This window comes from Amblyomma americanum, chromosome 5, assembly GCF_052857255.1.
Source record: "Amblyomma americanum isolate KBUSLIRL-KWMA chromosome 5, ASM5285725v1, whole genome shotgun sequence".
Lineage (NCBI taxonomy): Eukaryota > Metazoa > Arthropoda > Arachnida > Ixodida > Ixodidae > Amblyomma > Amblyomma americanum.
The window spans coordinates 59,609,365-59,632,913 of NC_135501.1; positions in this window are offsets into that span (position 1 = coordinate 59,609,365).

Consider the following 23,549-nt stretch of genomic DNA (forward strand, 5'->3'; position numbering starts at 1 on the left):
TACTGGATAATGAAGCGGAGCATACGTTTCCTTCTGACGACAGCCGAAATTATCTCCGCACAGTTCAAAGAAGCCAGATGGTTTTGCCCTGTGCACAACTGCAGCCAAAGGGTAAGCGTACCGAATTCGTATTTCACCGCACGTCGCACCATTGTTGGCCAAATGCATAAAACTTGCTGTGTTCTCTACTGTGTGATGAGACATCTGCACAGTGCTTGGTATCGTTGGCTCAGGTTACTGAATTTTGGATTAGGCCGTGTAAAATTCTCGAATTAACCGAGATATTGTCTCTTTCATTCACACAGTGTGTGAGAAAAGCGTGTTCATAGGTTGATGCACTTATAAAGAAAACATTTCGTAGAAAGCGTGTGTGTAAGGTACCATATTTTTCCTTTAATTAGAGTGTTTTGTGAGGTTCAGGACGCCACAAATACTCGAAACGAAAGCAGCTAGAGCCTAAAGAGCATTCTTCTAAAAATCCTTTGTGTCACCATAGGCTCGTGGTGATTGAGGATTCCTAATTCTCGAAGGGTGCAATTTCGCAGTTATCTTTGAATAATGAACAGTAAAAAAAGCGTTTAAAGTCTTGAGTTGATTTGTAGAAAAGCCACCTTGTAAGATAAGTTTAATGCGTGAAATTAACTATCTTACTTGCGTAATAAAGGTTCTCACATAATGAACGGCCCTTCTGATTTGGCTCTGAAAAAGTATTTTTCCGCGCACAAAATGAACGCGCCTGTTTATTTCTTTTTTGCCGCAGTGTGCTGCTGGTAATTGTGAATATAAGCAGCTGCACACTTTTGAACCGAGAATCTACTACATAATAAAACTAAATCGGCATCTGTAAAATGAAAAGAGCAGTATACCTCCCCCTGCGCAACAAACTGTCAGTAAGAGTATTCTGCGAGAAATCCGGGAAGTATTAGAAGCCACGCCTGGTCCCAAAGGGATTCTCTTTCCGACCTGCCAGATGGATGGTACCAACCTATGTTTGGGCTTCGCGCTGAATGCTGCTAGTTTAGCAATCATTGGTCCAATTACGGGCCGCTACAAGCGTTACACGATCGGACGATGGAGCTGAATTTCTCCCCAAGACGGCGAGGAGGGGCTGTAGGAGATTTCCCCATGAAGGCGGTGTTTCATTATAGAAATGAGCCATTAATGAAGGCGAGGAGGAGGAAACCTTTATTAAGAGAAGGTATTGGAATTTAGCTCGGTGGGTGTAGTTGTTATTTCAGTGCCCCATTAGTTGTTGCCATCCGCTGAGTCCTCTGGGCCAATTCATATTGCTGGCCCCGGTTCAGGTATTAAATCTCCCACTAAAATTGTGTAGGGTGTGGAAATAGTATCAGCTGTGGGTTAAAGCGGCAGGCCCTGCCAAAGGGTGGGATGTGGTCTACTCTCCGAAGTTAGGGCAGTGCGGTGCGTATTGCATGAGGAAATTTAATTGCAGTCGTGTTGGATGAGCACAGATTCCCTTCTGTAGCTGCCGTCATATTGTGACTAAGAAGATGAACTTGGCAGTGGGCCGAGACGGAGCGCTCGTGCTAGGCCAGCGGTCATTAAACCATCTCATTGTCATCGATCATCGTGTCTCATTCTTCAGCTGGCCGTCACGTAACAATATACCTTTTCGTACTTTGTTCAGGGATTTATTTCGGGGTGAATACGTTCTTTGGGTGAGTCTATAGTGGTGTGTAATGTCATTGAATGTGACCAGCGGGGTGAAATCTCTGGTATTAAGCAAGAGTTTCACCTGGGTGTCCTGGTGACGGTTTCCACTCGATTAACCCATGATGGAAGGTTTCGTGGTCAGATACAGTTTACAGAGAACATTCGCGCAATTTATGAACATTAATAAAAAAACAAAGAAAATTTCCTGCAGTACAAACGATATTGTCCAAACCATTCAGAAATTTTCCCAAAACTTTTAGGCTGCTTCTAGGATGTCGCACAAAAGAATCCTAGCTGCTTCAGGAATCTCTACTGCAATATACGCTCCACTCAGGCATGTAGCCAGAAGTACCTTTTTGGAGAGGGGCTCCGCATGCTCAGCGAGACATTTCTAGGATAATTGGGAGAGGAGGTCAGCTTAAATTTGGGGAAGGAGGAGGAAGGGCTCAGCCCCCCTCTTCCCCCTCGATGGATACCTGCCTGCATCCCCCTGATTCTTGCATGGTTTACAATCCGCCGAAAGTAGGGATCCTCCTGGGGCTGGATCCTTAGTCATAAACGTTAGTGCTAATAAAACCCTCGTATAACATACACACAAGGTGAATAAGGGAGGGAAAAGCCTCATCTAGGGCGCTTGGTAACAGTTTTGACACGAGGACTTGTATTAGTCTGGCCAAGATGAATACACGTGCTCGTGTTAAGCGTTCGCAAGCAACCTGAGGCTTTCACCTCGATTGTTCGCTTTGTGTGTTTCAAGAAATCATCTACCTGCCCTCACTTTACTATGGTCTCCTTGTAAGCATCTCACACGACACGTAACATCGTGTTTTTCAGTTGGGCCCTTCTTACTCTTCGACAAACTCTCTACGACAGTTTTTCAGCATTGACTCCGAGAATCTTGCTTTCTATGTGTCGATATTGAAACCACCTGTTTTATATACAACTTGCGCATATGCTGAGGAAAAGCACTGATTACTTTCAGGACCACGGTGACTCCGAACGGGAGGCCATTGGGAGCTTCGTCTGGACCATAAGGTTCTAGCTGCTGGCTCATGCTGCCCTTGCACAGCTGATAGCAGCGCTTGCGCCACGGGTAAGAACCCCAGTGTCCCGCTTTTAGTGCAGGACTTTCGGCTTTGAAGCGAAAAACTCACTACGCTAGGTAAAGCAGTCTGCGCATGGGGCTGATAATGACCTTGAACGACCTTCAGCCCAACAACCTTAGCCATGTGTTACCATATGTGGTAGAGCTATGGTGTGAACCCTTGACCCATGACCTTTAGTTGACATTTGGTATTTGGTGACCTTTGGGTTGACCTTTAACCTGAAGAACATCCGATGGGGTCATGTGAAGCCCCGTGTCTTAAGACCAGGTGATACCACGTAATAGCCACGTGGTCGCGTGGGTATATATAGAACGGGAACCCTTGACCCATGACCTTTAGCTGACATTTGGCATATGGTGACCCTTGGGTAGACCTTTGACCTTAAGAACATACGATGGGGTGACGTGACGCCACGAGATGAGATCCGATGTGCATGTCGTAAGACCGTGTCATACCACGTCATAGCCACGTGGTCCCGTGGCTATATATAGAACGGGAACCCTTTACGCATGGCCTTTAGTTGACATTTGCATTTGGTGACCTTTGGGTTGACCTTTGACCTTAAGAACATTGAATGGCGTGATGTGAAGCCACGTGATGACATCCAATGGGAATGTCGTAAGACCACGTCATAACCCGTCAGAGCCACATGGTTGCGTGGGTATATTTAGAACGGCTGTCACGAGTGTGTAGCGGCGCTGCCATGGACGAGCCTCAGACGCTCAGCAAGCGTGCTTGATTTTCGCTTAATTCCGGGGTTAGCCAAGTTAAGTCACTGTCAATTTTCTGTGCTATGCTTCCTTGTTTTTCTTACCGCGTTAGTTGGTGTTCCCACGCAGCTACTGCAGCCGTTTTATGTTTTCTACTCGCTTCTCTTCGCGACGATGTGCTTCCCAAGGGAAGTGTGGGTCAAAGGGATCATCATGCTGGCAGCGTCTTTCCTCGCTGTGTCGCTACGGCGCAGGTCTGTAGTCTACGCTGATGGGTTCGCGCTGGTGGCCGATGCGACCATAGATGTGCCGCTCAAGCCCGTCTTATCGGTGAGTACGTCCGCGACCATCAGCTTCGCTTCCTTTGCGGTTATGTTATACTTCTACTGTTTAGATACTGTATTCCCTGTATTCTTCCCTAAGGACAGCCTTGATCAAACATCTTGGGAACACGTTTCATTGCTTTAGGACAACCATTACCTGAACCCTAAAGATAAAGGAGCGTGAAGAAAATGAAGATGGCTCTCCGCAGTTCGTGGATAGATAGAGCTTCAGCGTTGCCTTATACTCCCCACTCCACGGCTCAAAAAGAGATCTTTTTCCAGCAAGGGTGTGCATTTGCTTTTGTCGCTGGCAGCTAGAAGCAAATGTACACCCTCGCCGATCCTGGGCGCTCTCTAAAGCAGGCGTGTGAGCCCCACCGTGTTAAAATAAAGTTATTGATGATGATGATGATGATGATGATGCTTTTGTCACCAGCTCCGATAAATAAGTTCATCATTGTGACACTGTCGGTTTCCTGAATATGAGAGAACCTGCTCAGTGCAGACGCGCACAACATAAGAAAGCATCTGTGGTGTCGTTTTTACATGAAAAATGCGCAGAGAATCAACTTAGATGGCAGTGGGCCACGTAGGCCACGTGACTATGTGAAGTAATCACAACCTGCTCACCGTAGTAGCTGCCAATTAATGTGAGAAGCGATATGAAAATGGCTTTCAAACTTTCGCTGTCTAGCAGTTATAATAAAAGCTATAGTTATAAAATTTGCAAATTTAAAAAAAAGGTTAAGGTTGCGTTAGAGCTCATAATTAGATAAAAATTTTGTTTAGCGTTTATTATTCTTGTTTTCATTATTCCGTACTAATGTACCTTTTTCACTAAATCTGCTATCTCGAGAGTGCAGGAATTTTGTACGAAAGCAGCTGCTAAAGCTTTACACAACTGATGTCAAAATTATGCACTTCTAACAAAAACGAGTTATTACGTTCTTTTTCTTTGCCGCGTCAAAAAATGAACACCCTTGAGTGCTTTTGAGTAAAAAAATGCAAAATACATATAATTAATTGAGTACGGTACCACTGAACGTAATGACATTGATTGGAATGTGTGAAAAATTTTGTTTGCTTACGCCAAGTAGTTACTGAGAAAAAGGTACATGAACTTCTAAAAATGCTGTGTTGAGAGAAATGCGGACAAACCTTTTGAAAACGCGCATTTCTTCTCGACGCGACAAAGAAACAGGATGAAAAAAGCATTTCTAATGTCGCATATATCCAAGTGTAATATGTTTTCTCACAGCTAAAAACATGCTTCATGAAAAGGTTTGCCAAACCTAACAATCTAAGGCAAAGTTGGGTAAGCAAAATGCAAAGAGAAAATCTAAAATCTTCAACACTTTCCCTAGACGTAACCACGAAAAAGTATTATAAAAGCATTATTTAATTAAGTCAGGAATACCGAAGTGTACTTTATTTTCGATGTTTTCTGCAAGCTGAAGAAATGGTCTATAAATAGAGCGCAAAATCTAAAATTTAATTTTAGAAAACAGTGTCTCACCCTACTTCACATTAATTATTAGTCGCGAGATCTTGCTCGTGAAGAGCAACCTGGCTCTAACATGCCGCGCCGGTGGCAGCAGCTGCCATCGCAGGACAATGAAGCATCGCTTAACCGCTTCACCACTGTGCCAACAGTGGTATGAAGACCCCCAGGGATCTATGAAAGTGAAGTAGCGAATAACAAATTCCGCATATATAGGCAATAAGCCATTAACGCTGTCGCATATTACCCTTATGGCAGAGTTTAGGTGCTCGCTCCAGATTTTGCAATTTTGGTTTTCAAATGTATTCTAGAATCAACTTCTTCCGGGCGTGTTGGTAGTTTTTCGAGAAAGGTTATGAACTGCGGAAAAAGACGAGGATTCTAACTATATCATAATATATTTTTAACCATATCCTTGTAGTAATGGCAGAAATTCTTGTGCTAACGACAGAATTCTGTGTGGTTACTACAGAGAAGTGCTGCATTACTACTGAGTACGGAAACGTACTGCAGAGAAAAACCAGAGTACTACAGAAAAATACAAGGAGACAGAAAAATCTATCGTGACAAAAACGACAGAAGTTTTGTGATATTTTCGCACGGTTCTTTCATTAGTTTAGACCGTGGAGCGCTCATTTAGGTTATTATATCTGTGTGTTACTCTTATCTGATCTTTTAGGATCAATGATGGCAGGGCATAAAATTTTTTTCGATAGTACGGCTCTTTGCACCAATTTCGACGCATCTTCGGCAGCAAAATGCTCATTTATTGCTGAGAAAATATGGATTTTAAGATGGAGCACTTTTTCCTAGCCACTGAATTGAACTCGCTACATCAGTAATGGAAAGCCATCAAGGATGACTACTTGCAATTGAATGGCGGTGTGACAAAAGCGCAGAGATCCACAACCGAAAAAAATAAGAAATCGACGTCAGTGGTGTTTGCTTGTGAAAATGACTGGCGGAGATCATACATTTATTCTATTATGGCCTTGTCTGGCTTATAAATGTTGCACCCAGCCGAAAAAACTGCTGAAATTTTTCTTTCCGAAAGGCTGATTTTTTCATTATTTTTTCGCCATGAATTTTAAGTAATAACAGAAATTTTTCTAGATACAACAAAAATTTGGGTAGTATTCTGCTCTCCCCTGTCGTACCGGCAGAGGTCCAGCAAAATACTACACAGAACACTATAGTACTAGAGAAAACTACGTAATACATCAGCAACATCTGTCGTGACGGCAGAACGACAATCCATTTTCTCATCTTTTTTTTAATATTCATGTATAGTGAAAGTTGCTTCGGTTACATCAGGACGCGGTAATCTGCCAATACAGGCTGACTTCCTTATGTCATCATCTCTTTAAAAAAAGTTTTCGGCCAAGCTTATCCCAGCTGGTGAGGACTCGTGAAATAGGGGACCTGAAGTGTACTATGGAGGAAAAAAATTCCCCAGGACGCACGACAAGCGATTTTGGCTAATAGATTTCATAATTTTTAGCGATAACCTGCTATCACTACCACATATCATAGCACGTGTGTCCGAATTTCACCGCAACAAGGATGGTCTCCAGCCCGCAGATAATCACAAAGCTATCAGCTTTGGTTCGCGATGACGCGCCTCAAAGACTTTTGTTCACCGACAGTACGTCACCAGGATAACAATGATATTTGGTCCCCAACTCTGCGTCATGTCCCTGTCTACAAAACGCATGCACGCAGTCCTCTGCAAGCCTGATTTGCAGCACGTGGTCTTACGAGGCGTCCGTGTACTTCGTCCTCCGCTGCGTGAGCGTGGCAGCGGAAATCCTTGATGGTTCGCCTGGTGGCCAGCCGCGAGAAGTCTTCCTGACGTGCCTGCGCGCCCACGCCTACATCCTCTGCATTCCAGGGCTCAAAATAGGCCCTTTGGCCAACTACGACGACTTCATGAAGGAGGTAGGTACTGCTGCTAACTTACTACCCCGAATAGTATAGCTGCCGTGAATTCTCTATTAGCGCTATTGCGGTCCCTCCAAATCTGATAACACTTCTACATCTACAAAACACTGTCGCTGCTCAGTTCTCTCACTCTGCTACTATACAGTTAATGCCACCATTAGTACTTTGATTGCTATTAAAGGTACTGCTGCTAATGCTATACTACTTACAAGACTGCTTCTAATAATACTAAAAACACACCGCACTCGATGACTTCGCGAAAACCTGCTGATGTTTTCAAGCGTTTGCCCCAAATTACACTGACCCTACTGAAACAGTTTTTCAGGGGAGATGGCGGAACTTCCGAGACGAGACACGAAATAATGTAATGAACAAAGACGATCAGCAGAATGCTTCTGCTTAGGTGATGGAGTCTACGTAAAGAGCACGCGAGGTGAGCCTGTGTCACAGCAATATGGTACTGTCACAAGCATGATTAGGGATCAAGGTCGACTACAGCTCACTTATGTCGATCATCTGCTGCCAAGACAAACTACTGTGTGGACAGAAGCCACCCATAATGCGACATCGCTAACCGGTCAAGCGAATGATGAGGAAATCGGTCTAGAAAACTCGAAAGTTCCGAAAGTTGTTTTTCAAGAATTGTTGTCACAAGAGGTCTTTTCCAGATTTCCGAAGCGCGGAAGCGAAGCGAGGTGCAAAGCCAACCTTCTCCAAGAAGAGATCCAACTCGAGTAACCTCACCAGAGCCAAGGGCGTCGGACGAGGAGCAGACACCAAAGGCCCTACCACCAAGACTTCCACAAGACCCGCCAACAGTTGTTGGAGGAGAGAATCTTGAGCTTAACAAGGTCGGTTCCGGCCTCGCAGTAGGTGAGGAGCCTAACCCTACAGGCAACCAGTCATCAGTGTCATTTCTGCGATGAAGCACCCGTGTGCGAAACCCTCTCAAGAGATGCACTGAAGAAAACTACGGCAAGAAGCAAAGTAGAAATTAAATTTACCTTTGCTGCACTGAGGAGGGAAAAATGTGATATCTACCATCAGTCCGGGCGCATGACCGAGACGTAGGGCAGTCTTGATAAGCGCTATATAAGAAGGTGCCTCCGCGAATAAACACAACTTTCGTTCCTGTCCTGGCTGTCTGCGTTTGTGTCTTTCATCGGCCACGACAGAACAGGATCCATGACCAAGAATCTATTCGATACGACACACCGCAGTTTACTTGTGTGTCATGACATCGGCTGACGACAACAACACCTGTTTTACTTTCTTTACCTTTTATACTATATGAAACCATATTTTACATGAACATATTGTCGACAGATTGCGGCAACCAATCGAAAAAGGGCAACTTCAATTTGTGATGAGTGACCCTTTAACAAACGTCTGTTACCGCAGCCGCTGGTACCTAATTAAAAACTCACAATTGATTCCCAGCTAACGTTCTCTTCTTAGCCGTAGTGGTTAATTCTATTCGTAGAGGCATTGTTTCTCGACTCTTCAAAGTACACTTGCATCGCTTTGAATTACGCATATGCACGTCAGAGGCCAGGAATCGGGTGATCAATCACTGGTAGTGAGCAAACAGTCAGTGCAAAGTTAGAAAAAAAAATGGCTGGGCTTCAACGTAGCTTGAACCGAATCATACGAGCGAAAGCTCTGTTAAGCATGTTGAGACATGGTTCGCTTTGAATGTTTTTTACCGAACATCAAAAGCTTCGTCACCGTCTCGCTGTGACTTAGCTAAAGCGAAGACTGTTAAAACTTGGGTTACAGTCAGGTTAGAACTAAGTGGTACGTGATGCCCACTGTCTCAAATAAAATGTCGAGGTGAAGGGTGAAGGTCAAAGATCGGGTACCCAATGATCACTCATGTGATCGACATCAAAATATAAGTTGTACCCCGAGTAGTACAGCTTTCGCTCTAAAAGGCGATGGACGCTTGCAAAGACGCGCGCGGCGACAGATTAAACAAAGTAGAAGAGAAGCTTAGCCCCGTGCTGGCGCGGGCTCATGCTGCAGAAGAAGACTCGTGCGAAGAAGCTTCTCCACCTACTGATCTGCAAGCTTCAAGAAATGACGTTGAAACGTTGAAATGTCACGGCTAAGAAAAAATTTTATCTTTTTTCCCTGTTTGTCACTATTTCATCACTGTTATGTCGCCAGTTGATAGAAATCATTTTGCTTTGTGCCAAAAGTAATTTGTCCCTTTGCTGTCCACACTAGCACCAGCTTCGGTGCTTCAAAAATCTGTTGCAGAACGTTCATATTCCGACATCCATCCAGTTACCAGAAACACTCCCATTAAGGACAAAGTTACCAGCTCTCTGTGACTACTTGGCTCGATGTAGGTAGCTCATGTGCAGTCAATCTGGGTGCGGCAGCTCACGCCACCATCGGTGCAATATGAGCAACGCAGAAGACTCCCTGTTCGGTCATATTTTAGAACGATGTAGGCAGCCGCCCACACGAATTAAGCATGGCGTGAGCCAATTTTATCACATATCTACCTTGAATAGTAACCAATCAAGAGTTTTTTATACATGACCATACACTCAGGGTTCGACGACGAAGGTGAGAACCCGGCGCAGTCAAAGTCAGCCAGTGGTCAAGCGGCAGCACCGAGGAGGGCACAAGGCTGGCGCCACTGCGAAAGCTGCGCTTAGCGAAGTCCCTAGGTCATCCACTACGGGCACCGAGACCAGCACGAAGGACAGAGACAACCCCGAAACATTCGCTGACAATGTCCAGGACAAATCGTCGATAGCGACAGTGGAGCGAGCACAGGAGCGAGTGCCCAGCAAACTAGCGCAGCCGAAGGCGACACCTGCCGAAGAAGCGGTCGCGAATCCACCCCCGCCCAAGGTTAATGACGTCCCTGGCCCGAGATAATGTGACCAGGTTCCTTTTGAGTTTTGCAGTTTTAGCTGCATTTGGGAAGAAGTCTCTCAATCTCGTCCTGACAATTGCCTTCGTATCCAGTATCAATAAACAGCTGGTGCAAAAAGACAGCTCACCACTTCCATCGATTGGCATATGAGCGATGTGCGACAGCAGTGGCCGATCGAGTCGAACCCCCCCTCCCAAACCCGCACCCAGTCACTGCTCTTTATTTCATCATTTAGTGATGCCGCAGTATTCGCTATAAAAACCCCTGATAGTACCAGCCCGATTAGCACGTCTAATCAGCCCAATATTGGATATGTATCGGAAAACGCCGGTCCTGCTAAGGATCAGAGTGAAACTATCCTAATGCTATATTGAGCCAGTTATCTGTGCTGCTTGGGAAGGCTCGTAGTGGTGGACGACGAATCCTAAACGGGGCTTTGCTAGATGTAGGCCATGTCGATGCTAATATACCGAATGCAGAATAACAACGACTCTGTACATGGCTACTTTCGTGAATGACGACAATAGATCGTGATCGATATCCGTTCCATTTGCTTAGTGTTTTGAGGTTATACTCTAATTGACGTTGGGAGAAGTTAAAGTTGGAGATAACGCTTGAGCCGGTGCTACCTTGGGTAATCGCCTAGTTACTTTTTTTATCAAAAGACATTAATACGGCGATTTGCAAGTTGCTTGCTCTTTTTTTTTACTATGGCAGAGTTTCACAGCCATCATTAGGCTTCCTCGAATACAGTCCATTGTCCGTACTGCGTGGCAGAACTTAGAGCACTTTATGAGAGCTTACTCGAAAAAAAAATCCAAAACTAGGCTTACCTTGCTAACACACCGGACTGCTCTCATTAATATGTTCAATGCATCCTGGGTACTCGCTCGGTCACGTCATATATTCCTGCTATGCTGCACGAATATTCACTGGCTCAATGACGCCGTGGCACAGCTCAGATTTTTTAAAGAGCCAGCGAAAAACACGCATGCCCTGCAGCTATTGCCAACAGTTTACGCTTCCAACAGGTTGTTTCGCCTTATGTTGTTCACAGGTTCACTGGCGGGCCACGCGGCATAAAACGAAATATAAAGTGGCCCACCCTAGGACCATGACCTAAAGGGATACCGGCCATAAAATCGCTGCCCCAGTGAACGTGTTAAACCTGTACACCGTGAACATGAACGCGTAGTTGGGAGGGTAATCTGCTTACGTCATGTTAGCAAGCGTGGACGAAAAGCCAGTGTAAAGCTTAGTCCAGCAAGCAGAGAGCTATAGACTGGATGTATTCCAAAGCTTACTGTGCCACATGGTGTCAAGGCCATTTTACAGCCGTTAATCCCTTTTTGTACAAAAAATGCGATGTCGGCGTTGTAAGCGAATAATCACGAGACTGCCGCTGGCAGGTCGTGCCCAGAGTGAAACTAGGAGGCAGGTTGGCCACCTAGGTCACCTGCCCATATGGTGTCATCACAATCTGCCCATCGTGTAGTGAGCAAAGTGCCCACCGTGCCAGGTGGCAGTAAAATTAATCACTGGTCGGTCAAGAAGGGCAACCTGGACCGCTCAAGGTCCACCGCTGGGAGCACCTGCCATCGCATGGAAGTGGCGCACCACTCAACCGCTGCACCACTGCCCCAGGAGTTCTATGAAGACTCCTAGAGATCTATGAATGTAGAGAGTGACCTTCTGTATATATGGCTATTAGCCCGTTGCGCTATAGCGTCATGCCCTTAAGGCAGCGCTTAGGTTAAGGCGAAAGCATACATTGAAAGCCTACCTTGAAGTTCTACCCTGAACGATTAATAACGGGACGCCCCACTCCAGTTGTAACCAACACAGTGCAGCTTGCGGGCACACCTCTTTTCCAGCCCCGCCATGGCCGATGTGGGACCAACAGCAGTTCAGTGTGGGGAACCACATTTTTGCTTGAGGGGGTTGGACACGTTTCTTATTGTGTAAATAGTTTCTATATATTACTTCTCCCCCTATTCTCTCCTCCCTTCCCCTCACCTCTTTCATTTAATTTCTTCATTCTGCCTGCTATCCTTTATTTCCGCTGCCCCAGATCAGGTGCTTCAGTATCGATGGCAGATGCCGGGGCTAGTAAAAATCTTTCCTTTCATTTTTATTATTATCTTAACAAAACAAACCACTACCAAGCATGTCCAGCAATTTTGGACAAAAATTTTGAATACTGGAGCATTGTGGTAATGGTCTATTATTCTCATCTTTAACAAAATCTTTCTTTTAATGTGTTTCCATCGATCGCATCGAACAGTTAAGACTCCCATTGAAAACCAATAGGGAACGCTTTTGACGATAGCAGGAATGTTAATAGAAAAAAAGTAAAAACTGTCGTTGGGTGCGCTGAAGATATGTTGATTGCCATAGCAAAATCTTACGTTATATGAAAAAAGTTGATTTACTTAATAGTTTTCCGCTAAAAAATGCTTTTGTCCAGAATTGCTGGCTATTATAAATGGCGTATAACTGTCCCACATTTCGGTTGACATCTCAACCGCGCCTTAGGGAGAGCCAAATAGTATGAAAAGACACATAATTGAAAGTGCATATTTCGTCGGTTCGAATGCCTATCGCAAGCTAGCCCCCACCTTGACTAGCCCATTTAAGCTATACGTAGCGAGAAATCGTAAGACACCACACGCAATGCAGTACAAAAAACGGTTGCTTGTAATTTTTGTACTAATTTTGTCGGGAAAAGTGGCGCGACATTGTGGTCAGCCAGTGGGACTGTGTTCCTCCTAGGGCCGCTTGATAGCGTAACTCTATTTTTGTTGCTATCGATTGGACTTTCTGTACCATCTGCGAGCGCACACACTAATGCGCTAACTAGTGCTAACAGACGCTGTCAGATCTGGTATAGGACAGGTAATGCTCTAGCATTAATACATTTCGAGGCTCTGCAATTGTCGAGGTATGGTCGCCTTGACAAATGCGTTCAGTGAAGAATACTGTCTGCGGAATAGATTACAATTCTACTCTCATTGTTTTGAATTCACTCAGCAATACGTGCCATTGCCGTTAATTACGGCTGCTACTTGCAAGTAGACAGCTCCCGGCAGCGACGACCAGGGCCACAAGACCAACGTCTACCCAAGCACTGGCAAGAGCAAATCTTCGGCTGCGGACCTCTAAACCTGACACGCAGTCGAGCAAATGGCTGGTATTCTGGTGAGCATTATTTCCCTTTCTTTTGTTTGCTCTCAAGATAGGTTACAATGCATTTGCGTTGGCATTAACGCGGACCGCATTCCTGAATATTCCATATTATACGTGGTCAGCCGCACTCTTTGGATCGGTTTCTTTGTTTTATGCGCCTCTAGTGTGGGATCTGCAAACTTCTTCGGTCTTGGAGCAGCATTCTTAAAGGTTGGTCTTTCGCTGACCTATGCATGCTGATCCACAAATATGTTATGCCGGCGTTTTTCGCAACCCTGACCCATGCGGGAGGTACAGCTGTTTTGTGAGTGTAGCACCTATTTGGTTTGACGAGCTTTTTTGCGGATAGAGATCATATTTATTTTGCTTGCTTTCAAATAATTGACAAGCGACCGCTGTGGGCAGCTTGCCGGCACACCTGTTTTCCAGCCCCGCCATGGCCGATGTGGGACCAACAGCAGTTTAGTGTGGGGAACCACATTTTTGCTTGAGGAGGTTTTTATCACACAGAGCTTACAGTTATTCTGCATCTGCCTCCAAGTTCCCCACAAAGGACCGATGTGAGCTGGATGTAGGAAAGTGGTCTGATTTAACCCGAGAAACGCCGATACGGGATCCATGTAGCATCAGCTGGGTGCGTGCCCACTTATACCTCATCTAGTTCCATGGTAGGTATTAGAGGTTTTGCACCAACACAGGGGCCTCAGCTCGTGGGCTACTTAGGGTCGTAATACGACCGTAGAGTGTCATGAAACGCTTGCAGAGTCCGTCGCGAGCATCAGTTAGATGATTCAAGACTCATGAATTTGATGACCCAAAGGTCCCGGTCTTCCACAGGGTGCTCAGGTGTCCCTCAACCGTGCGCGATCTTGTCATGCTTACACCGACGACTAAATACGTCCGACGCTGGCGCACCCGCGGGCACATGACAGCAATGGGAACACGAGAGCGACGCCCCTTCTGAAGCACCATCACCACTCAGATGCTTCGCATGTTAGGTAGACACCGTGACGGTACCTAACCTCGTCTAAGGCTGCCCAGGCCCAGAGAGTAGTTGTCGGTAGCACAGTTAAACTTGGATATTGACACATGAAGCCTTCATTTGGCCACTATGCGGAGCCGGCCACAAATAATAAATTTCGCCGCAGTGGAGCGATGTGGAATAATTTCGACCACCTTGTCAGGTGGTTCAACTGTCAAGTTTTGGATGCTGGGCCAAGTGTCAAAATTTTATGATGGACCAACAGCCAAATCTTGGAGGTGGGCGAAATGCATAATTGTGGGGAAGGGCCAGCAGCCAAATTTTAGATTGGCCTCACGCTGAAATGTTGAAGGTAGGCCAAGAGTAACGTTTTAAGAGTAGACCATTGCAATTTTCGCGTTGGACTAAGTGGACAATGTTTCCGAGTCAAGTATAGTCCCAAATTTTGAGTTTGGGCCAAGTGCAAATACCCGCCGCGGTGGCTCAGTGGTCAGGGCGCTCGACTACTGATCCGGAGTACCCAGGTTCGAACCCGACAGCGGCAGCCGCGTTTCGATGGAGGTGAAACGCAAAGGCGCCCATGTACTGTGCGTTGTCAGTACACGTTAAAGTTCCCCAGGTGTCGAAATTATTCAGGAGCCCTCCACTACGGCACCCCTTCCTTTTTTCTCTCAGTCCCTCGTCTATACCTTCTCTTACGGCCAGATGCAGGTGTCCACCGATACGTGAGTCAGATACTGCGCCTTTTTCTTCCCTAAAAACCAATTGTCAATAGTCAAGTGCAAATCTAACATTAAGCTAGGCAACAAGGGAAAACCGCAGGGATCGGTGCTCTCCCCTCTTCTTTTTAACATTGCAATGATCGGGCTGCCAGAACGACTCAGAAAGCTTGAGGGCCTCTGCCACACTGTATACGCTGATTACCTCACCCTTTGGGTCGACAGAGGGGGGAGTGATGGCCAAATAGAAGACACCCTACAAAGGGCAATATGGAAAATGGAAAGCTATCTGAGACCCATAGGGCAAAAATGCTCGCCGGAAAAATCGGAGATGCTAATCATAAGCAAGCAGCAGGTCAATATCTAGCTCCTGGTCAACACAACCCTGGTCCCAAGGGTAGGCAAGATTAGGATACTGGGTATGTGGATACAACAAAATCAGAGAAACTGAAGCAATAAACCGACTAGAAGCCACAACGAACCCAACATGCAGGCTTCTCAAGTAGATAGCAAACAAAAACACGGGGATAAAGGTGGCGAACCTACTTAGACTTTTCCATTCTTTCATCATTAGCGGAATCACCTACGCTATCCCGTACTTAAATACAACTAAAGCAGAGAGAGACAAGGTAGACATTCTCATCAGGAAAGGTGTCAAAACAGCCCTAGGTTTACCAGCGTGCACATCAACAGAGACGATCCTCAACTTAGGAGTGTCGAACACCCTAGAGGAAATGTGCGAGACTAAACTCATGGCACATTATGACAGACTAACTGGCAGCAAAACGGGCAGATCCGTCCTAAGAAAACTGGGCTAACAAAACTCAGAGTCACGAGACGGGATAACCACCATCCCCAAAGAAATTGCCAACAAATTAAGAATACCCCCCATCGAAAGAAACATGCACCCCATACACAACCAGGAATGCAGGAGAAGCAGAGACCAAAGACTCCAAAGCTCCCTCCTCAAAAAAGGGGGTAGTGTACACCGATGCTGCAGAGTACCCAGAAGGCCACTATAATGCAGTAATAGTGAGTGACAAAGGGGAGTTAATCTCGAGCTGTAGCGTAAGACACTTTTCACCAGAGAAGGCAGAGATGGCTGCGTTTGCCCTGGCATTCACAAACCCATCAACTAAAATAATCAATACCAATTCTAAAACTGCAATCAAGGCCTATGACAATGATCAAGTGTCCAAAGAGGACGGCAAAATTCTGCAAGCAGGCAAGGAGAACGTACCTAACGACCTAGTTAGCATAATATGGGCACCCGCTCATAGTGGACTCACAGGGAACGCGATCGCCAACGAAGTCGCCCGAGGACTCACACACCGGTCCCTAGCGCTGGCAGACTACGCCCTGTTAAAAAAACGAGACTTAAAGACACACACTGAAATTTCAGAACACTACAGAATGGGGAGGAGAACCCTGCCTACCCCCCATACGTCTCTCACAAAGAAGGAAGAAATAATCTGGCGAAAACTGCAGACGGGTACCTTCCAAAACCCGTATATCCTACACAAAAGCATCCAGAGGTGCACTCTCCCAAACGGAAAAACTGTGAAGGCATAGAGACTCTAAATCAGATGATGTAGGCTTTCCCAGCGCTAAATGGTCTACATGGAAACAAATAGTCATGGGAATCATCCCTCCATAGCCAGGAAGAACAAGTTCAAAAACAAGTCATCGGTCAAGCCCAGGCCGCCGCCGGAAGTCAACTGATTCCGGGGAGGCAGACGGTGAAAGGGATGGCTGCTTCTCGCCCGACCACCCATACTCTCTGACGAGTGCAAATAAAGGGCTTTCTATCTCAATCTATCTTGCAGCGAGCCGACAACCAAATATTGTTTTGCTAAATTCTGGGGCGGGAAAATTGACAATTGGTTTTTGGGGAAAGGAAATGGCGCAGCATCTGTCTCACATATCGGCGGAAAGCTGAACTGCGCTGTAAGAGAAGGGATAAAGGAGGGAGCGAAAGAAAAAAGGAAGAGGTCTCGTAGTGGAGGGCACCGGAATAATTTAGAACATGTGGGGATCTTTAACGCGCGCTAACATCGCACAGCTCACGTGCGCCTTTTGCGTTTCGCCTCCATCGAAACGCGACTGTCGCGGTCGGGATCAAACCCGTTATTCCGGATCAGGAGCCGATCGCCTTAGCCACTGAGCCACCGCGGCAGATGGAATGTAGAAGCGCAATTCCAAAATTAGCGAAACTCACGTTAGCGAAAAAATTCTGACGCACTTTTCATGTCTCTGAAAACAAGCATAATTCGGATTATGACGAGGAAGTGAGTCAGCTTCGCATTTCAAGAGTTTTAACTTGCAAGAGCAGGCACGCCTACAAGCTTTGAACTTTTCTGGAAAAGCTGAATTAAGTAAAAGCTCACAGAAAATTAATGTTCCATGCTCTTTTAGAATTGTCCATTCATTCTGTTAATGTGTCGGGCAAATCGAAAACATCTGCAAGGTGGAAATGAGGCGTAAGCATAGGGAACTACTTGTGCGACATCGAAACATCCCCTCGTTTTTCTTCGCAGGCGAGAGCTCCACAATCTGCCGGCCCCAGCACGGACGCTTTCCGGCATCAATAGGGCAACCATGGTCACTTGCGTTGGTGCCACGGTGTTCGCTCTCGTCACCCTAGTAATCATCCTTACTGCTCTACAGGGATACACGAACGTCCACAAACTCTGTCTCACCGAAGACTCCGTACGGCACATGACTCTACTCACCAAATTCCTAGATATAAATCGCGATCCTTGCGAGAACTTCAGTGCCTACGTCTGCTCCGCATGGCACACTTCATCCGACCAAAGCGAGCAGGTCGCATCGGTCATGGACCGCCTTCACTTCGCCTGGTACACACACTTCAGGGAAACCCTGCTGCAGGGAACGCTAGAGATTCCTACCGGAAAAAAACACTGGCCATGTACGATATGTGTAGCACTGCTTACCATTCGAGGGTTTCGCAGCTGACCGCGTTCCTTGAGTTCCTCAAGAAGCTTGACCTGACCTGGCCGGAGCCCCCCGGAGAGCTCTTTGAGCCGCTTCTCTTGATCGTCTACCTCGCTTACAATTGGCAGTCACCGTTCTGGATATCAGTGACTGTCCTGGGGCCTACATTGTCCGGACAGCAGCGGATCTGAGTCAATCCTGGGCTCTACGTTCCCATGATGGTCAAGCAGCATCTGAGCGCGAAACTCAGCTACGTAAAATACTGGGAGCTGTTTCTTCTTCACCTCTATCCGGACTCAGCCACTCGACCTCCCATCAACGTTACAGACGTGGAAAATATGCGGGACGTGGAGGAAAAAATGCCCGAGGCCATTTACTCGGTCATGAGCTCAGGGAAAGTGCAGCCAGCGCTGTTCCCGTTCCGCAAACTTAGCCAGCATGTACCGACCACCTCACCCAAATTCTGGGTGGAGGGTTTTCAGCTCGGGCTATCCCTTAATCCAAAGCTTACTCTTCAGGACTACCTTGTCGTCAGCGACTTGTCGCTCATCAGAACATTTACCGAGCTCTTGACAAAGTACGACGCGAGGGTACTGAACAGGCATCAGATCTGGCTTCTGGTGCAGTACCATTCCTTCTGCGCTGCCTACGAGTTCCTCACGATTGACTACGGGAGTGAAAAGAAAGTGGCAGTGCATCTACCAGCTTACTGCGCGCACCGTGTAGAAATGTCTTTTAAGGTTCTGGTTCTCGCCCTCAGCTTTTACTCGCTCTTCATGGTTGAAGACATAAGAACCATCGACATTGGTTTCGACACCCTTGTCACAGAGGCCATGAAAAAGATCGACAGTTCCATCTGGATGGGCAAGGCAAGCAAGGTTCGTGTGCCCAGAAAGCTGACCGCGGTGAAGAAGGCGCTTTGGCCGCTGACGGCTGCCCTGGACAAGGACGAACTTGAAAGGAGTTACGCCACCTTCCCTGTAAATGCAGTCTTCCTTCCTCTACTGGACCTTGGCGAGTACTGCCGCGATCAGATCTAAGTGGACCACCGAATACCTGGAAGCCTTTAGACTGTGATGGAACAACCTGCCCGACTACACCGGATACGACTACGTCCTGAATAGTGTGGAACTGGCGATCGCCGTGGCTACGCCGCCGGCGTACTACAGGAATGGGACAAAGGCCACGCTGTACGGAGGGCTCCTGTTCCTGATGGCGATGCAGCGGTGCGCGCTTTAGAGGCCGAAGGCCTGAAGTGGACGCCAAATGGAACTTCGGTGAATTCCATCTTGACGGACTCACTGATGCCAAGTTCCAAGAAAAGGCCAGCTGCAAACACGGAGCGGAAAACACCAACATCTTTCCAGAGATACCCGCCCTAGAAATCACGTACTCGGCCCTCAAGAACCCCTACCACCACGAAAAAAGCGAGCCTTTGCCGCTGCGCAAAGATCTACCAACCGAGAAGGTCTTCTTCATGACTATCCTACCAGACGTCTGCCAAACCGTTTTTCCAGTACCCATTTGCGGCGGACTGCAACAAACTTGTACAGCATTCTAAATCTTACGCTGAAGCCTTCAATAGCCCCAAAGGATCCAAGATGAATCCAGAGAAGAAATGTTCTTTTATTACATGACGTCTCCTTCACAATGGGCGAGGAAGACAGGAACTCATGCCGTCACTGCAGGAACAAATCTATGATTTCCGCAAATGTTGATACTTTTCTACTTTTGACAATGTGTACGCACTGCGCTTCTGCGCGGAACGACCTTTAAAAACATTTATATGCTTTAAAAACACTTATGATAAACTTTCCGTGAAGAAACGCTTGGAATCTATTTAGCATTGCGTTTAGAAACGGCGTGGCTTGAACCGACTGTGCAGTTAGGTTGTCTTCTATATTGCGTACAGTTTTACACCGCTAAAGTTTCTTCTCATTACAGATATTTTCAAAAGCACGCTCATCATGTTTACGCCCGGAACGCAACAAAGTGATCCGTCTGCTTGATTAGCATGATCTTCTGAGTTTGCTATATCAAATCTTCACTCTATTATGCGAGTTTTGAAAGCTGACGTCACTGATGATGACGGAAGCACGTCGTCATGCTCTACTTTACTTTCTAGTGTGTTTTCGAAACGGTGTTAGGCAACTAGGGAACGCATTGCGCCAAGCAATGTACAGCTTTTGTAGGCGCCGGCAACTTATGCTGGCGTGTTTCATTTACCTGCGTAGTTTAGAACTAGAGACGAACTAGGCGCTAAAACCGCGAAGTCTAATAGCCTGCAGAATTTGTGAAAAATTTCTTTACGTGTGCTGTCAATGTGCATTTGAATTTAATGGCTTTGTTGAAGCATCCAATTACCTCACCTTTTGTACATGAAATATAGTCGCTTTGTTCAGTACGAATATGCTTTTAAGCTATTTACCTTGGTTTTATAGAAACGCGCGTCCTTAACTTCACACGAATGCCATGTGCAGCAGCGGTGTATTAAAAAGTCACATTTCATTCTTTGAAACGCGCGATTGTCTAGCGCCTTCGAAGTGAATCATTTGCCGCAAGATTCAACCTTTCTGTAGATCTCGCATCGCCAGAACAAAAGTGCAATGCTCCTCTATGTCACGCAATTATTTCTTGAAGCTGTTGCGCCATGATATGTTGCTCCAGGATAACGATATCACCTCACTCTAGATATCACCTCCTTTGTGAAACTGCTTCTGTTGACTAAGACCAAGGTGAGGTAAAAGCACTGATTGAAGAATCTCAAACAGCTGAAGCCTGTATGCTTGTGGCACCTTCGCAGTAAATTATTGATTATTGATGCGCGGTTCGGCCTTTTTAACACCTCAACTGGAAAATTTGTCACATGGTTGAGGAAGGAAAAGCCATAACGAGATTGCACGTGAGCTAACTTAGGCGTTTTCGATGAAGAAATGGGATGAATGTCTCACTTAAGTGTTTCAACCTTTTCTTTTCTATCAATTATTACATTTTGACTGAATCATTAATATTTAATCACTCTCTTTATTATTATTCTTAAAATTTTAAAATCAAAACACTCATCCCTTTTCTGTTCATGACGAAAAATTCGCCGGTGTTATGCTCCCACATGCTTTTCCTTTTTGTTAACTGCGTTCAGGTGAATAGCCACCCGATTCTTGGCAGATCCCCCAGTGTGGGTGTGCCATCTTTTGATAGGCTAACAACAACAACAACAAATTGTACCGCAGGTGGAACAGGTTTCTGGACATAGTTTAGCCCATGATGCGGCAGCTTGGAGGGTGGGTATAAGAATGAGTGATCCGAAATTATGAGATTTGATGTCCCAAAGCGCCGCAAGCAGCGTGGGACGCCGTAATGGAGTGTTCGAACTAATTTCGTCCACCTGGAGCTCGTTGACGTGGACCTGAATCTAACAGTACACGACTCTATCAAAGCCTATCGGTTAAAGAAACAGAGTCCTGTGTTTCAATGTTTCTGCTGTACTCTGGGCAGTTCCATTGCGCTGCTCTCTAATGTTTCGAGTATGAACCATCAAGCCCAGACTAAAATTTTAGTCAGTCTCTGGTTCAAACAGGACAATGTGCGCGGATGATTTCTTGCTCCGTGGTGATCGTGGCCGCATTTGGCGACGAGGAGTCCTCACCTTGGCGCACTCTTCGTTTGCCTTCTTTCATCAGTCTAATGAAGTCGTCTTCAGTAGAGGAAAAATTGCTCTCGGCTGAGTACTTCATGTTGACTTTTCAGCTCGAATACAACGCTTTTAGAACGCGTACACAATCGGAAAGGGCGCGACTCTGAGGCACATCGGCTAGAATCTGCTGACGCGTACGCTGTCAGAAATCGCCAGTGGAGGTGGTCATCGTCGACACACATGTACCGCCTGGAACTTCGCACGCTATACCGAAACCAAGTCTTAATTTCGGCAGGGCCGAACGATAAGTGCGAAAGGCATCTCAACTGCAATTATAGTAATATTATGCAGTAGCAAATATTAAATGGCAGTTATTTATTAATTCGGTCCTTATTAGAGATCAAATATTAGAACATGTTTGGCCATATATCTCTGTGGGGTTAATTTTTTATTATATCAGATAAAACTAAAGTCCCTTAGCAAAGGAAGGATCCCCGATTTGTGTGGCACTTCAGATTTGAAATTTAGGACAAACACAATCGCTAAACTAGCAACACAGGATGAATAAAGACCGAAGAACAAGGGCCATAATTTAGCGCTTGTGTTTGTCCCCTGTTTTGTTGCTGCGCTATGGTTCGTAGCGCTTACCCACTGGCCCGAACCATCATCTTGTTAAGTTATATTTCTAGCTCAACGGGCCCTTGTCCTTCGGTCTTTCTTCATCCTACGTTGCTAGTTTAGCGCTTGTGTTTGTCCCCTGTTTAGTTGCTGTGCTATGGATCGTAACGCATACCCACTAGCCCGAACCATCATCTTGTTAAGTTATATTTCTAGTTAAACGGGCCCTTGTCCTTCGGTCTTTCTTCATCCTACGTTGCTAGTTCAGCGCTTGTGTTTGTCCCCTGTTTTGTTGCTGCGCTATGGATCATAACGCATACCCACTAGCCCGAACCATCACCTTGTTATGTTTAAAACGATTTCCAAGGCATATATTCAGCTGGCTCTGTACGAGCGGCGTGGCATACGTACCGCCATTGTTGAACACATCGGTGTCTATGTACGCCACATGCCAGGACACACCGAAGCGACTAAGCTCTTGCGAGAGAGTCTCGAGCAGAAGCAAGCCAAGTATAAGCTTAATGCGGACCAGCGGAGTGGAGCCCAGCACCGCGACTTTATGAACGGCGAGTACGTGTCAGTTCCAAAGTCCTCTGTACGACGAAAACTGTGTGCTCAGTTTTCAGAGCCTCGAAGAGTTGTGGAGCGAGGTGGACCTGCGTCATACCTGCTGGATAATGGAGGAGTGTGGCACTCATTCAAAGTTTCGGCTATTCGTCAAGAAGTAGTCCAGGGGCAATTACCGTCCTCAGCTTCGGCGGCAATTTTTGCCGACATCTTGCCGCCAATCGACTGCACCCGAGTGCGGACTGGTCCACATTCCGAAAACGCGGACCAGAGTTGATATTGTAATACGCCTCCAACCCACATAACCCCAGTACCACTGATGCCAGTCCCGACAGTTCATCGCGATCGGTTGTGCGACTCTTACTTGCCCCCGTAGGAGCACAAGTGAAAAGAAGTTACCCGCAAAGTTTAAAAACTATATTATGCATTACAGGCCCTCTTACCTCCCAGAATGTTTTTCTTTTAAGAGCGGCGGAAATGTAGCGAAGAAGACGAAGCGCTGTAGGAGCGAAGCACGAACCAAACGCTGGCAAGTTCCCCACAGTGGGTGCGTGCCATCGCTTTTCGGAGAGCAACAAAGGAGGAGAAAAAATTTATATCGGGTTGAATGAGGTCGATTGCTGCACCTGCTTTCGTCTCGACTACTAGTTACGATGCAACAGTTATGTCAGCTCGGTGCACTGCAAGCTCCTTCGGAGACCAGGCAGTGTTGGCGTCGTCTATATCTCGTGTTTTGAACT